General features: G+C 33.9%; 1 protein-coding gene across 3 annotated transcripts in view; it reads left to right on the forward strand.

Annotated features, from left to right (window-relative positions):
• SOX6 (SRY-box transcription factor 6) overlaps window positions 1–12,270 on the forward strand; it is a 602,615-nt gene that overhangs the window by 334,758 nt on the left and 255,587 nt on the right. The gene's annotated exons all lie outside the window — the stretch shown is intronic.

Here is a 12,270-nt window from a genome sequence, read left to right on the forward strand (position 1 = left end):
AATGGAAACAATAAAAAAGAGCATATAGAAATTCAAGAAGTGAAAAATATAGTGTCTGAGATTTAAAAATAAATACCTCATAAATGTAAATGCAAACAATTAACTGTGGATGAAAAGATAAGTGACACTAAAGACAGGGCAATCAAAGCCATCCAAACAGAAGCACAGGGAGAAAAAAAAAAATGAACAAAGCCTCATAGCTTATGAGAAATAATGATGTACCATATGTGCAATTAGATACTTAAAGGTGATAGACACCCCCCAAAAAAGTGTGTGTGTGTGTATTTGGAGAAATAATGGCTGAAAAAATTCCAAATTTGTCAAAAAATATAAACGTCCAGATTCGAGGATAAAGACAAAGAAAAATGTATATCAAAGCACACCAAAATCAAATTGCTAAAAACTAACAAAAGAGAATCTTAAAAATGACCAAAGACACATTGTTTATAGCGGTACAAAGAGAGTATCCCTGACTTCACATCAGAAAAAATACAAGTCAGAAATGTTACAATGACATCTTTTAGAGTCCTAAAGGAAGAAAAAAAATTTTAAACCTAGAATTCATTATTTAGCAAAAATATTCTTAAAAAATTTAGATGAAATAAAGATATTGCAGACCAACAAAAATTCAGGAAATTAACTTCCAGTAGATTTTCACCACAGAAACATTTAAAGCAATTTTGTCAGGCTGAAGGAAAATAGAAATTTAGATTTTAAAAAAGAAATGAGGAGTACTGGAAATGGTATATCTGAAGGCAAAGATTAAAGACATTTGTAATTTTAATAATTTTAAATTTTTAATTGTAATTTTAATAATTTAGTTATAATAACCTCTATTAAGAATAATTACATTAAATGTAAATGGACTGACTGTAATAATTTTGCAAGGTAAAGATTATCAGATTGTATTTAAAAAGATTTAACTAATATACCGACTATAAGAAATACAGTAAATATAAAGATGTAAATAGGTTAAAAGTAGAAGGGTGGGCAAAGATACACTATACAAACACTGGTGGTAAGAAAGCTGAAGTGGTTATAATAATATAAGAGTAGACTTCAGAAAAAGAAATATTACAGAGATAAAGAAAAATATTTCATAATGCTTAAAGAGTCAATTCATCAAGGAGACATAAAATTCCTAAATATAAAGAGGTTCAAAATACATGAAGCAAAGGTTGACAGAACTGGAAGGAAAAAACAAAGAGATATATAATGCAATTGTTGTTGGAGACTTCAATAATCATCTTTCAGAATTTGAAGGGAAAAAAACCAAACAAACAAAAATCCAAAGACCTGAACAACCCTATCAATCAACTTAGGCTAATTCACATTGATAGAGCACTATAGTAAAAAACTGCAGAATAATTATTCTTTTCAAATGAATATGGAATATCTCACAAGATAAACATATGTTGGGCCATAAACCAAGTCAAAATAAATACAAAAAGTTTGAAATTATGTAGGGTATATTCTCTGACCACAATGGGAATAAATTGCAAATAGATAACAAAAGGAAATTTTAGAAATTCCCAAATATTTGGCAATTAAACCATATACTTTTTTTTTAAAGATTTTATTTATTTATTTGAGACAGAGAGAATGAGAGAGAGAGAGCACATGAGAGGGGGGAGGGTCAGAGGGAGGGAGCCCGATGCGGGACTCGATCCAGGGACTCCAGGATCATGACCTGAGCTGAAGGCAGTCGCTCAACCAACTGAGCCACCCAGGTGCCCTAAACCATATACTTTAAATAAGCCATATACCAAAGAAGAAAGAACAAGAAAAATTATAAAATATATTAAACTGAATGATAATGAATACAAACCTACCAAAATATGTGGGATGAAGCTAAAACAGTACTTAAGGGAAATGTCATAGTTTTGAAGATACTGTTTTTTTAAGATTATTTATTTTAGAGAGAGAAAGAGATGGGGGGGCAGGAGGATGGGCAGGGACAGGGAGGAAAGAGAATCTTTTATTTTTTTATTTTTTATTATTATGTTAATCACCATACATTACATCATTAGTTTTTGATGTAGTGTTCCATGATTCATTGTTTGCGTATAACACCCAGTGCTCCATGCAGAACGTGCCCTCTTTAATATCCATCACCAGGCTAACCCATCCCCCCACCCCCCTCCCCTCTAGCAGACTCCCCACTGAGTACGGAGTCCGACCCTGTGTGGCTTGATCCCAGGACCCTGAGATTATGACCTGAGCTGAAATCAATAGTCGGATATTCAACTGACTGAGCCACCCAGGTGCCCCTAAATATATTAAAAGTAATACAGGATTATAATTGACTCAAGATAAATACAGTAAAAATCCAAGGTCTTTTTTTTTTTTTTTTTGACAGACAACCTGATTCTAAAATTTATGTGGAAATGCAAAGGACCTAAGAGAGCCAAAATAAATTTAAAATAGAAGAACAAATTTGGGGGACTTGTTCTATGTGATTTCAAGACTTACTATAAAGCTACAATAATCAAAACAGTTTGGTATGGTGTAGGGATAATGAACTGATCTATAAAACAGAACAAAGAATCTAGAAATAGACCTACACACACAGAATAAGTCAAAGTGGATTTTAGAAGAAAACACAGGAGAATAACTTTGTGATCTCGGTGGAGGCAAAGATTCTTTAGATGGTACCAAGAAAACACTACTCATAAAGAAAAACTTAGTAATTGGATAGCATCAAAGTAAATGACTATTGCTCCTCAAAATACACCTTGTGAAAATAAAAAGGCATACTGCAGACCAGGTAAAAATATTTACAATACATCTATCTGACAAAAGATTTACATAAATAACTCAACTATATGTTTATAATATGTAATATAAATACACGTATATATAACATATATATGTGTGGTTTATAAAATATGTTTAAATATATAAATTACTCTTAAAACTCACTAAGGCAAAACTAGAATGACTATAACATGCTAAGAAGTGTTAATAAGAAAATAAAGCAACTAGAAATCTCATACTTTGTTGGTAGAAGTGTAAAGTTACATAATCACTTTGGAAAACTTTTTGACAGTTTCTTATAAAGTCAGGCACAGGGGCGCTTGGGTGGCCCAGTTGGTTAAGCCTCTGACTCTCGGTTTTGGTTCAGGTCATGATCTCCCGGTTGGAGATCTAACCCCCCAATGGGCCCAGTGCTCAGTGCAGAGTCTGCTTGAGATTCTTTCCTTCTCCCTCTCCCTCAGCCTCTGCTCCTCCCCCTGCTCACTCTCTCTCTCTCTAAATTAAATACATAAATAAAATCTTAAAAAAAAAATAAATTCAGGCACAAAACAGCCCTACTTTTAGAAGAAATTCCATTTTTAGAGGGAAAAAAAGACATATTAATAAAAAGATTATGAATGAGTTTTTCTATTAGCCTTACTTCTAATAGCTCAAAAGTGGGAAAAACCCTCATGTCCATAAACAGATAAATGGATAAACAAGTGGTGTGTTTATACAATGGAAATCTACCCATTAACAAAAATGACCAAATTGCTAACACATGTTGCAACGTGATTGCATCTCAAAAATTTTAATTTGTATTTAAAGAAGTACCTACTGTATACTTTCATACTTTTTTTAATGAAATTCAAGAGTAGGCAAAACTATTCTGTAATAATAGAAATCAGTTCAGGGTTAGGATTGTGGATCATTGAAAGATAACACAAGATAACTATTATCTTCTTTGGGGTGACAGGTACATGAATGTAAAATTAGATGAAATTCATAGAATTTACATTTAAAGTGAGTGCACTTATTATATGTGTATGTTAAATTATACATCAATATGATTAATTTTAAAAAGCAAAGTAGTTCTGTTGTTGCTTGACATACACAAAAAAGTGATTTTTTTTTTAAGTATATTAAGGAATTTATTTTAGTACTTACTATGTGCCGAGCTCTGGGTTAAGTATTATGGAAGAATACAAAGTGGTATCAGAACATTTCTTGACCATCAAGGAACTTAATATTTAGTTAGGGTAATGCAGTATGAACTTGATCATTTACTTAATCATATGGTGGTAAAATTGATAAGTAACAGCAGTGATAGATGTAGAAAAGAGTTGTGAAGTTCAGATGTAATGAGTTGATCCATGAAGAGAATATAAAAAGCACAGTGCCTGACAGATAATATATGCTCAACAAGTTTATTTTGCTTTTTGGAGGATGTGAATTTCCAAGGCATAATTGAGGAGGTCGTATTTAATTATGTAGACCCTGCAGAATAGGAAGGTTTTTAGAACGCATCAAGAACTGGGGAGACATTCAGATCAGGAGGATTTATGAGCAAAGGTAAAGTGAAAAAGCACAAGTTTTGTACAAAAGAGTGATATATTTTAGTGTACTCATTTGAACAGAATGAAAAGTTTCATGTAGGAAGAATAATAGGAGGTGAATCACTAGGCCCAGATTATGGAGGGTCCTTAAAACCAATTTAAGAAGTATAACCTTATTTTAAATTTATTTTTATGAATTGCCTATAAAGAAATAAAACAGATAAGAAAGGATATTTCGTCAGAAAAAACTTATTTTGTAATTAACCAGAACAATGAAGCTGTTTTGATGAACACAAAACTGAAATTGGGGCTTGCTAATTTTAGGTGGGAGGTTTTTGTTGTTTTTTTTTTTTTTTGGTTTTTTGTTTTTTGTTTTTGTTTTTGTTTTTAATGAGCCCCAGCTTCCACTTTATTTCTGCTATATTTTCTTTTGGTTGCATCGTGTTTAGAAAATCCTAATTTAGATAGCTAAATAATTGTAAATAGCAGTCCTATAACAGTTTAATCAATTAGTTAATTAATATAGAGAGGTGGGGGAGGGACAGAGGGGGAGAGAGAAAATCCTCAAGCAGACTCCCTGCTGAGCACAGAGCCCGACAAGGGGCTCGATCTCACGACCCTGAGATCATGACCTGAGCCGAAAGCAAGAGTTAGACGCTTAACCGACTGAGCCACCCAGGTACCCCTGTAACAGTTTACTTTAAAGTTGTTACATATCTTTCAGTAAAGCAGAGGTTTATTTCAAGATTTGCATAATAAATGTTTTAACCTGGTAGTACAAGTTAATGTGTTGGTGTTTTCCAGTGTGTTGCCATTTGGAATATAACAGATATGACAGTTTTTATTATGGTTTTCATATTGTTTAGATTTTTTTTTTTTTTTAGTTGCAATGGGCAGAAACCCAACTCAAACAAGCAAAAATAGGACTCTATTGGCTTACATTACCAAGAAGCTCAGGAGCAGAGTTTGGCTTTTGCTTTTTTAGATGTAAATATGCTAGTATGATGTAAAGATTTGTTTGTTTGTTTGCTTATCTTATCTTCTCTCCTGTCTGTTTTTCTTTGTATTTTTGGCTTCACTCACTCTTCATTCACGGGGGCTCTCTCCATGTGCCAGAGAAGATGGGCATGACAATCCCAGGGCTACATGCTCATAGTTTCCAACCTGAGCTTAAGAGAGCCTTTCCACATAGTTCCAGCAGAGAATTCGGATTGGGTCAAATTACTGTCTGTGTGGCTAGGGGGAACAGTAGGAGACAGGTGGTAGAGTTCTGTGATGGGCTACTCCATTAGGACGATAGTGGTATTCAGAAACATTTCCCCCAAGAAACCAAAAAAAAGGGATACAGGACACTGAAATTATTGTTTCCACAGTCTAATACAGTTTCTAAAAAGCAGTTAAATATGTACTGAAAAAATGTAAAAATGAAATAGTTGTAGAACCCAAAGAACAGTGCCCCGTGTTCTATGGTTTGAATACCTTAGCCTTTGGCAACAGAGCAGCAGAATGTAGAGAGGGTCATGAGAGGAGGTCATGATGAGTAATAATTTTATTAATATGGACAGCCGTAGTTTCTAATGGAACATTTTTACTCATTAAAACTGTAGTAAATTTGAAGGTGTCGTGGGCAATGAGCTACCGTGAAAAACCAAGGTCTCAGCCTACACATTTACTTCTTGTACATGAAGATAAAACCTAATAAGGGATTACTTTTTAAGTTCAATAGTATTTTTATGCAGCATCTTAACTATTCCTTAGTGGATGATATTCGGAGAAGGGAAGCTCTTAGTTCAAACCAAGGTAAGGCATTAAGGAAAAGGCAATATGAGGGAATAGAAGGACCAGCATAATGGAGTGTGTATGGGAGAACTGGCTGTTGAAAATTATTGACTTTTCACTGCAGTACCTTGAATTTTTAGTGCCCCTCTCCAAGGAACTAGAGTGCTTCACTCTATGCCTGAAACAATAATAGATGTAATTATTCATTTCCTACAATTGATGCTGTGGTATAGAGACTATAAAACTGATGTTCAAATATGATTTAAATAGTCATTTCAGTAGAACCAGCACAGAACTGGAGTCAGGGCTCTGTCACCAACGGTTTGACCTTGGGTAAGCCAAATGACTTCCTTGTCTTGACTCTGTTTTCTCATTCCTGAAATAAGGGTGTTGGTCTTAAGGACCACTGAAGTCTCTTTCAGCGACAGCAGTAGGCTGTGAGCCTCTGAATCACGTGCTGGATGTTTCCCTCTTTTTCTGTATTGGCACTGGTAGTAGTTGTACTTTGATGGGTAGGGGAGAGAAATTTGGTTTTGAGTGATCCCTCTGATACTTTTCTAGGTGCTAAGCAACCTTGGAAAGCAGATGAAACATATACCTCTTACCTGCATAGAACAATGTGACTTCCATAAATGTATGTTAAGTGCCAATTTTATGGGATTCCCATAAAAAATTATCAAAGACTTTGGTAGATAAAAACAGTGCAAAGAGAGAATATTGCACCTAATGTGATGATGTCTGTATGTGTATTTCTTACAGGTTTCAAGTGTGGATCTTTTTCTCCCTTATGAATATGCCAAAATCTTGCATCTAACAGTTCTAATGACATTTCCAAAGCTCCCTTTGACACACACACACAAAAATACACACTCACAGTATATTATCTAGTAAAGTGGCTGTGGAATTAACATTTTTTCCTGGAAGGAAAAATATCTGATTTAATGACCAAATCATTTTAAGGCAGCACAACAGAATTTCACAGGGACTAAATCTATTTCTTCACACCGATCATGCATGTTTTACTCAAGCATTGAGTCATTAGCATGTTTATAATGGTTCTAATTTAGCACAACATTTTCTGAATTTTATCCTTGAGTCATTTACAAATTGTTCATATTGAATAAACAAAGGAAACAGATTGCATTTTATACTTAGTAATTTATCTGAAAGAAGAGGGGAGGGTTAATTGTTTGAAAGTTTTGGTCTGTTTGGGGAAGTGAGCCTGCTTTTTCATGGCTAGGCATAAATGCCATTTCTCATATTTTCTGGGATGATGGGGGTGCGATGGAGGAGGAAAATGAAAAATTAGGACCAGGACAAGATTGGCCACTCCCAGAGGGGAGTGCGGAGCAAAAGGGGAGCTGGCACGAGATTATCCAAAACAGTTGGTGCATTCCTTAATGATCAAGTGCTTGAGAAGCCCAGCTCTTCCTGGCAGAGCATCTGTGTTGATGTTTCTATCATTGCCCTGCTGTATGGGAAAGGCATGCTTTCTCTTGCTGCTTGGCTAAAAATAGGATGGAATATAGCATTGTATGAGATATTTTAAGATAGCAAAAACATTTAAGAGGTTAAAGGTTTGGCTTTTGGATCAAAAAAGATCAGTGATATAACTCGTGTTTCTTGCAGACTGAATTTTATCCAGAGTTTGTCAGTGATTCGAACTCTCTGTTAGGCAAGTTATTCTAGGTTCATTTGGTGCAGTCTGAAAAACCCATTCTGCAGTCTTTTCTGCCAGCTTCCCAGCATGAAGAGCAGGCCTGAAACAGCCTCTATTTATACCCCCTTATTCGTATTTGGAAGATCAGTTGTTTCATTGGAGAGAGGGGGAGAGAGAGAGCGAGCGAGAGAGAGAGAGAAGGACAGCATGAGCAGTCGTCAGGGAGTGTGCTTTGTACGTTATAGTGACTTCAAAATAAAACTGGCACATTTTAGTGTCTAATTATTTTTAGTGAGCTTGGAGGGTTTTAATTAAAATTTAAGAGTGCTCTTCAAGCTCTCCAAGCTCCAATTTTATCCCACTGTATTGTGGAGCACTTGTCACTGTGGAAAAATGTACAGTAACTGGCATGTGCGTCTGTTTCCTAATGAAAAATGTGGGATGGATGAGCAGCAGGAGTATAAATACATGTAGAGTCAGAACTAGTTGTAAACCAAGGTCAAGGTACTTTTGATAAGTTATCATTGTTCTTGAATACATAGAAGATTTATTGCATTTGAAATGTATGATTCTTATGGTAAAAATAAAAGGAATTGACTTAATATTCTCTTAAAAGAGTTAATAAAGCAGGAGGAAATTTGCATACTGGGGTAGCAGTCATTGTTTTTCCTCCTAAAATATTTTAAAGATATTTTTCATGTCATGTTTCTAATGTTTTAGCATTTATAACTTTATCACTTTGAGGCAAAAGGAATAGTGTTTACTCACAGGTGAATTGTTTTAAAGTACCTGTGTCCTAAAAATATTTCCCGTTATTCTTTCCTATTCCCCCATGCTTTAGTTTTATCAATGATTTATTTATTTGCCCTCTTTGACACATTTTAAATAATGTGCAGAATAGGAGTTAATGCTGCTGTGGCTTTGTTTAATTAGGAATAATCTAAAATTGTTCCTAAAATATTATCATACAGGTTAGGAAATAAATATCTCACATACTCTTGCTTCAAATTTCTCTTGTACGGTGAAATTAATTGTTAGCATAATAAAACATTCTTGACTCACCTGGCCTGAAAACTAGGTACTTAGGAAGCAGAAACGTTGCTTTGCAATCCATTATGCAGGATATTTATTAAAAATTATCTCTGAATTGTGTTTTTACTTTTTTCTTTAGAAAACGTTTCTTGAAAAACTTAAATTGCAAAGGAAAAGAGAAAACCCAAAAACTATGTGGCTGAGAATTAATTTTAACATGTCAAAACCTTTTATATCCTTGATTAAAATATAAGCAAGAATTGAAGTCCAGCTCTTGATTTTTGAGTCTTGTTTTGATCACTTTACAAAACTTAGACAAGATAAATATAATAAAGTCCTGCATTGCACTGAATATGTATTAGTTTATGGACACTACTTCTTTCAAAGTAAGATGAATTAAATTAGGCATTTTCTACTTTTATGCTGAAATATAATGGCTTACATTCTTTTTAATGTGTACATATCATGGTGACATTTTTTTTTTAAAATCTCGGAATGTTGTGGTTCTTTCACTTAATTTCCAAAAAGTATGTAGTTCCTCTCCTATTTTTTTAGCTAAAGACAACTCAGTCAAAATACTAAAATTTGAATAATCAAACTCAGATCGTAAAATATGTATATATTATTTCATGTTTTGGGAACTGCAGAACTACTGTAAGTATATTAGTTGTTTTCAAGTCAGTTGTCTAAAACTCAATTTTCTGTATAAAATAATCCAAGAATATCTAAGTGATGTTCAGTCCTTTTATTCCATTTGGAATCCTCCATGACTACTCATTCCCGTGTACATAATACAAACTGGGCTTCTTACCTTATTCTGACCTCTTTGGTTTTTGCATTTGTGCATGATCAGAATGGAGTAAAGTCTGATCCGATCAATTACCTCTCTACGCTAGTGTCCTGTTAATGTAGTTGAGGGATGTGCCACACAGAGGATGAATACTTGCTTTTAATTTGCACCCTTAGCTGGATATTGTTGAGTGGGAAATCTGAAAATATAAATTTTCATTTACAACTTTATCTATTACATATTTCCTCATTCCAAGTCAGAAACCTGTCGGTGGTGGCAGTGGTGTCCTTCACCTGTGTGGTACTTGTTAACAGTCTGTATCATCTGGCCTTTCTCCCCTCATCTTGTTTCCCATTATAGTATGGAGCATGCTTAACACTAATTGTGGCATGCCCTTTGAGGTTTGGCAGTCAGATAATTAGGTGAGAAAGCTGAGAGTTTTTCAAGAGACTTCCTGAGTTTTGAATCCTCCTGGAGTCTCTTAGAATTGAGATTAAATTGGTAAGGCTGTAGGCAATGACTTCTATTGTCCTGTAGTTAAAGGCAGTCAGTGATTGTTATTAAATATTTTCATGAGTTATAAATATAGACAAGGAAAGCCTGCTTTATTTTTTTTCCCCTCAGTTTCTTCTACCGAAATGGGAACTTGTATTAACTAGATTAACTCAGCATTATGGTGAGGATTAATTTTTTAATAGGAATGTGAAATGCTTTGATGTAATTAACCATTTTATTAATGAGTAGCTTTTATGTGAAGCTGTGTACACATGGTCTGATTTATGTTTGAAGTGTGTGTTCCTGTTGTCCATACAGTTCTATTTTTCTCCCATGAAGCTTCAGCATTCTTTTCCTGGAGCTCTGAAAGATTTCAGGTCTATTTATAGAAATGAGAGACATATTTTAGCCTGTTTTACATTTAGTGTGTATCTAATCCTAGTTTATGAACTTGCTCTGAATTTGTGATCATTACTAGTAAATTGGGCTTTTGTCTTTTACTATTATAATATATGCTCTCAACTCAAATTTGAACCAAACAAATTATGCTTTAGCATTTATATCAGTGATTATCAGTTTAATGCAATGTTACAACATGTATGAAAGGGTTAAAAGAAAAAGCACTAACAAAACTGGGTAAGATAGGAACTTGAAGACATTTTGTTGATTATTCTTATCCATGATCTGCTGTTGTATTGATCTCTCTCAGAAATTGAAACCTGATTTGGGAAAAACTAATCTCTGTTAGGCATGGCTTTGAGGATTTACTTCTTAACTCCCCAATTTAGTCTTATCATTTTTATTACTTTAGCATAAAAGCAAAATATGTATAGAACAAAGTACATACCTTGTTTCTGAATTTAAAATAAAAGTAGCACGAGACCATTTTGGAAATTAAATGCAAACTGATGTATGCATATGCACATAGGTCCTTTTGGAAGATCACTCAGTATCCAGTTTTTAATTATGGTAGTAGATCACTTGTTGAAGCCTAAAAAAATAATTAATAGGAAAGAATAGAAGAAAAGGAGGAAGGAAAGATAGAGGGAAGAAGGAAGGGAACAGGCAGTGAGATTTCACTTAATAGAATCAAGCTGACTTCTATTTAGAAAGAACTTTAGCTTCTGTGATAGAGAGCTAGTATGGTTGGTGTTCTTCGTCAGCCATTTCACGACACACTGATCTGGATTCCATCCATTCCTTGATTGATTGATCATGTCACGGACAAATGTTAATTGTTCTCACCAATACTTTCTAACGATGCAATGGTCTTCTCATCTCTTACCCAGGGCTCACCATCTTTTTCTAAAGCTTATCTAGTTTCTAAAACCCTTTAGATCCATCTTGACCTTAATGTCATTCTGAAAAATTCAAGGAGGATTTAGAAGTTGGAGAAAAAAAAATGAAAGGGAAAATGCTAAAGAGATAGGTACTGATATGGGAGAAGAAAAGCATTTGGAATTGGCATAACTATTTTAAATATAATTTTAAAAAGAAGTTATCAGAATTTTGACACTTGGAATGTTAAAGTTTAATGGGAGTATGCTTTGCACTGAGGATTTAGTATTTAAATCTGCATTCCCTTTTGGAAGCATGGCTTATTTGTTAAGATTTGAAGTTTAACAGATATGTATAAAGAGTTGTAAGCAGTAGCTCTAGTTGCAAACCCATCTGAATAGAGACAAAAAAATAACTCATTGAGAAAAATTTGCTAATTATTAGGACATTGTAAAATTTAAGTTTCTATAACCTTTGTGAATCTTTATAGAAATAACTAGAATCACTCTCTATAATTTAGTATGTTACTTGGATATGCAATAGGGCAAGTAGTGTTAACTTAGTATTTCCTTTATAAGACTATATATCCCTTTCTATATAAGAGAAAACTTTCAGTAGTTTTTATTACCGAGGTACAGAGAACATCTTGACTTTATTTTCTTTGAATTTTTCTCTAAGTGGGTATTTTACAAAAATTGCCATATATTATTTCTTTTCTTAAGGACTAAGTGTTTACACTTTGGTTTCTTCTCCCTTGAAGATTTGTCATTCTTCCTTGAAGAGCACTGAATTTTGCTTAGACTTAAAAAAAAATCACCTGGATTAAAAGGAACAAAATCTAAACTTAAACCTATCATAGGAAAGAGCCCCCTTTTCTGTCCTGTCAGTCTAAGAAATGATAAATGCGACTGAATATTAATAGAATTATATTTATAATACCAAGA

Source organism: Mirounga leonina, unplaced genomic scaffold (genome assembly GCF_011800145.1).
Source record: "Mirounga leonina isolate KUSES-001 unplaced genomic scaffold, KU_Mleo_1.0 Mir_92, whole genome shotgun sequence".
Classification (NCBI taxonomy): domain Eukaryota; kingdom Metazoa; phylum Chordata; class Mammalia; order Carnivora; family Phocidae; genus Mirounga; species Mirounga leonina.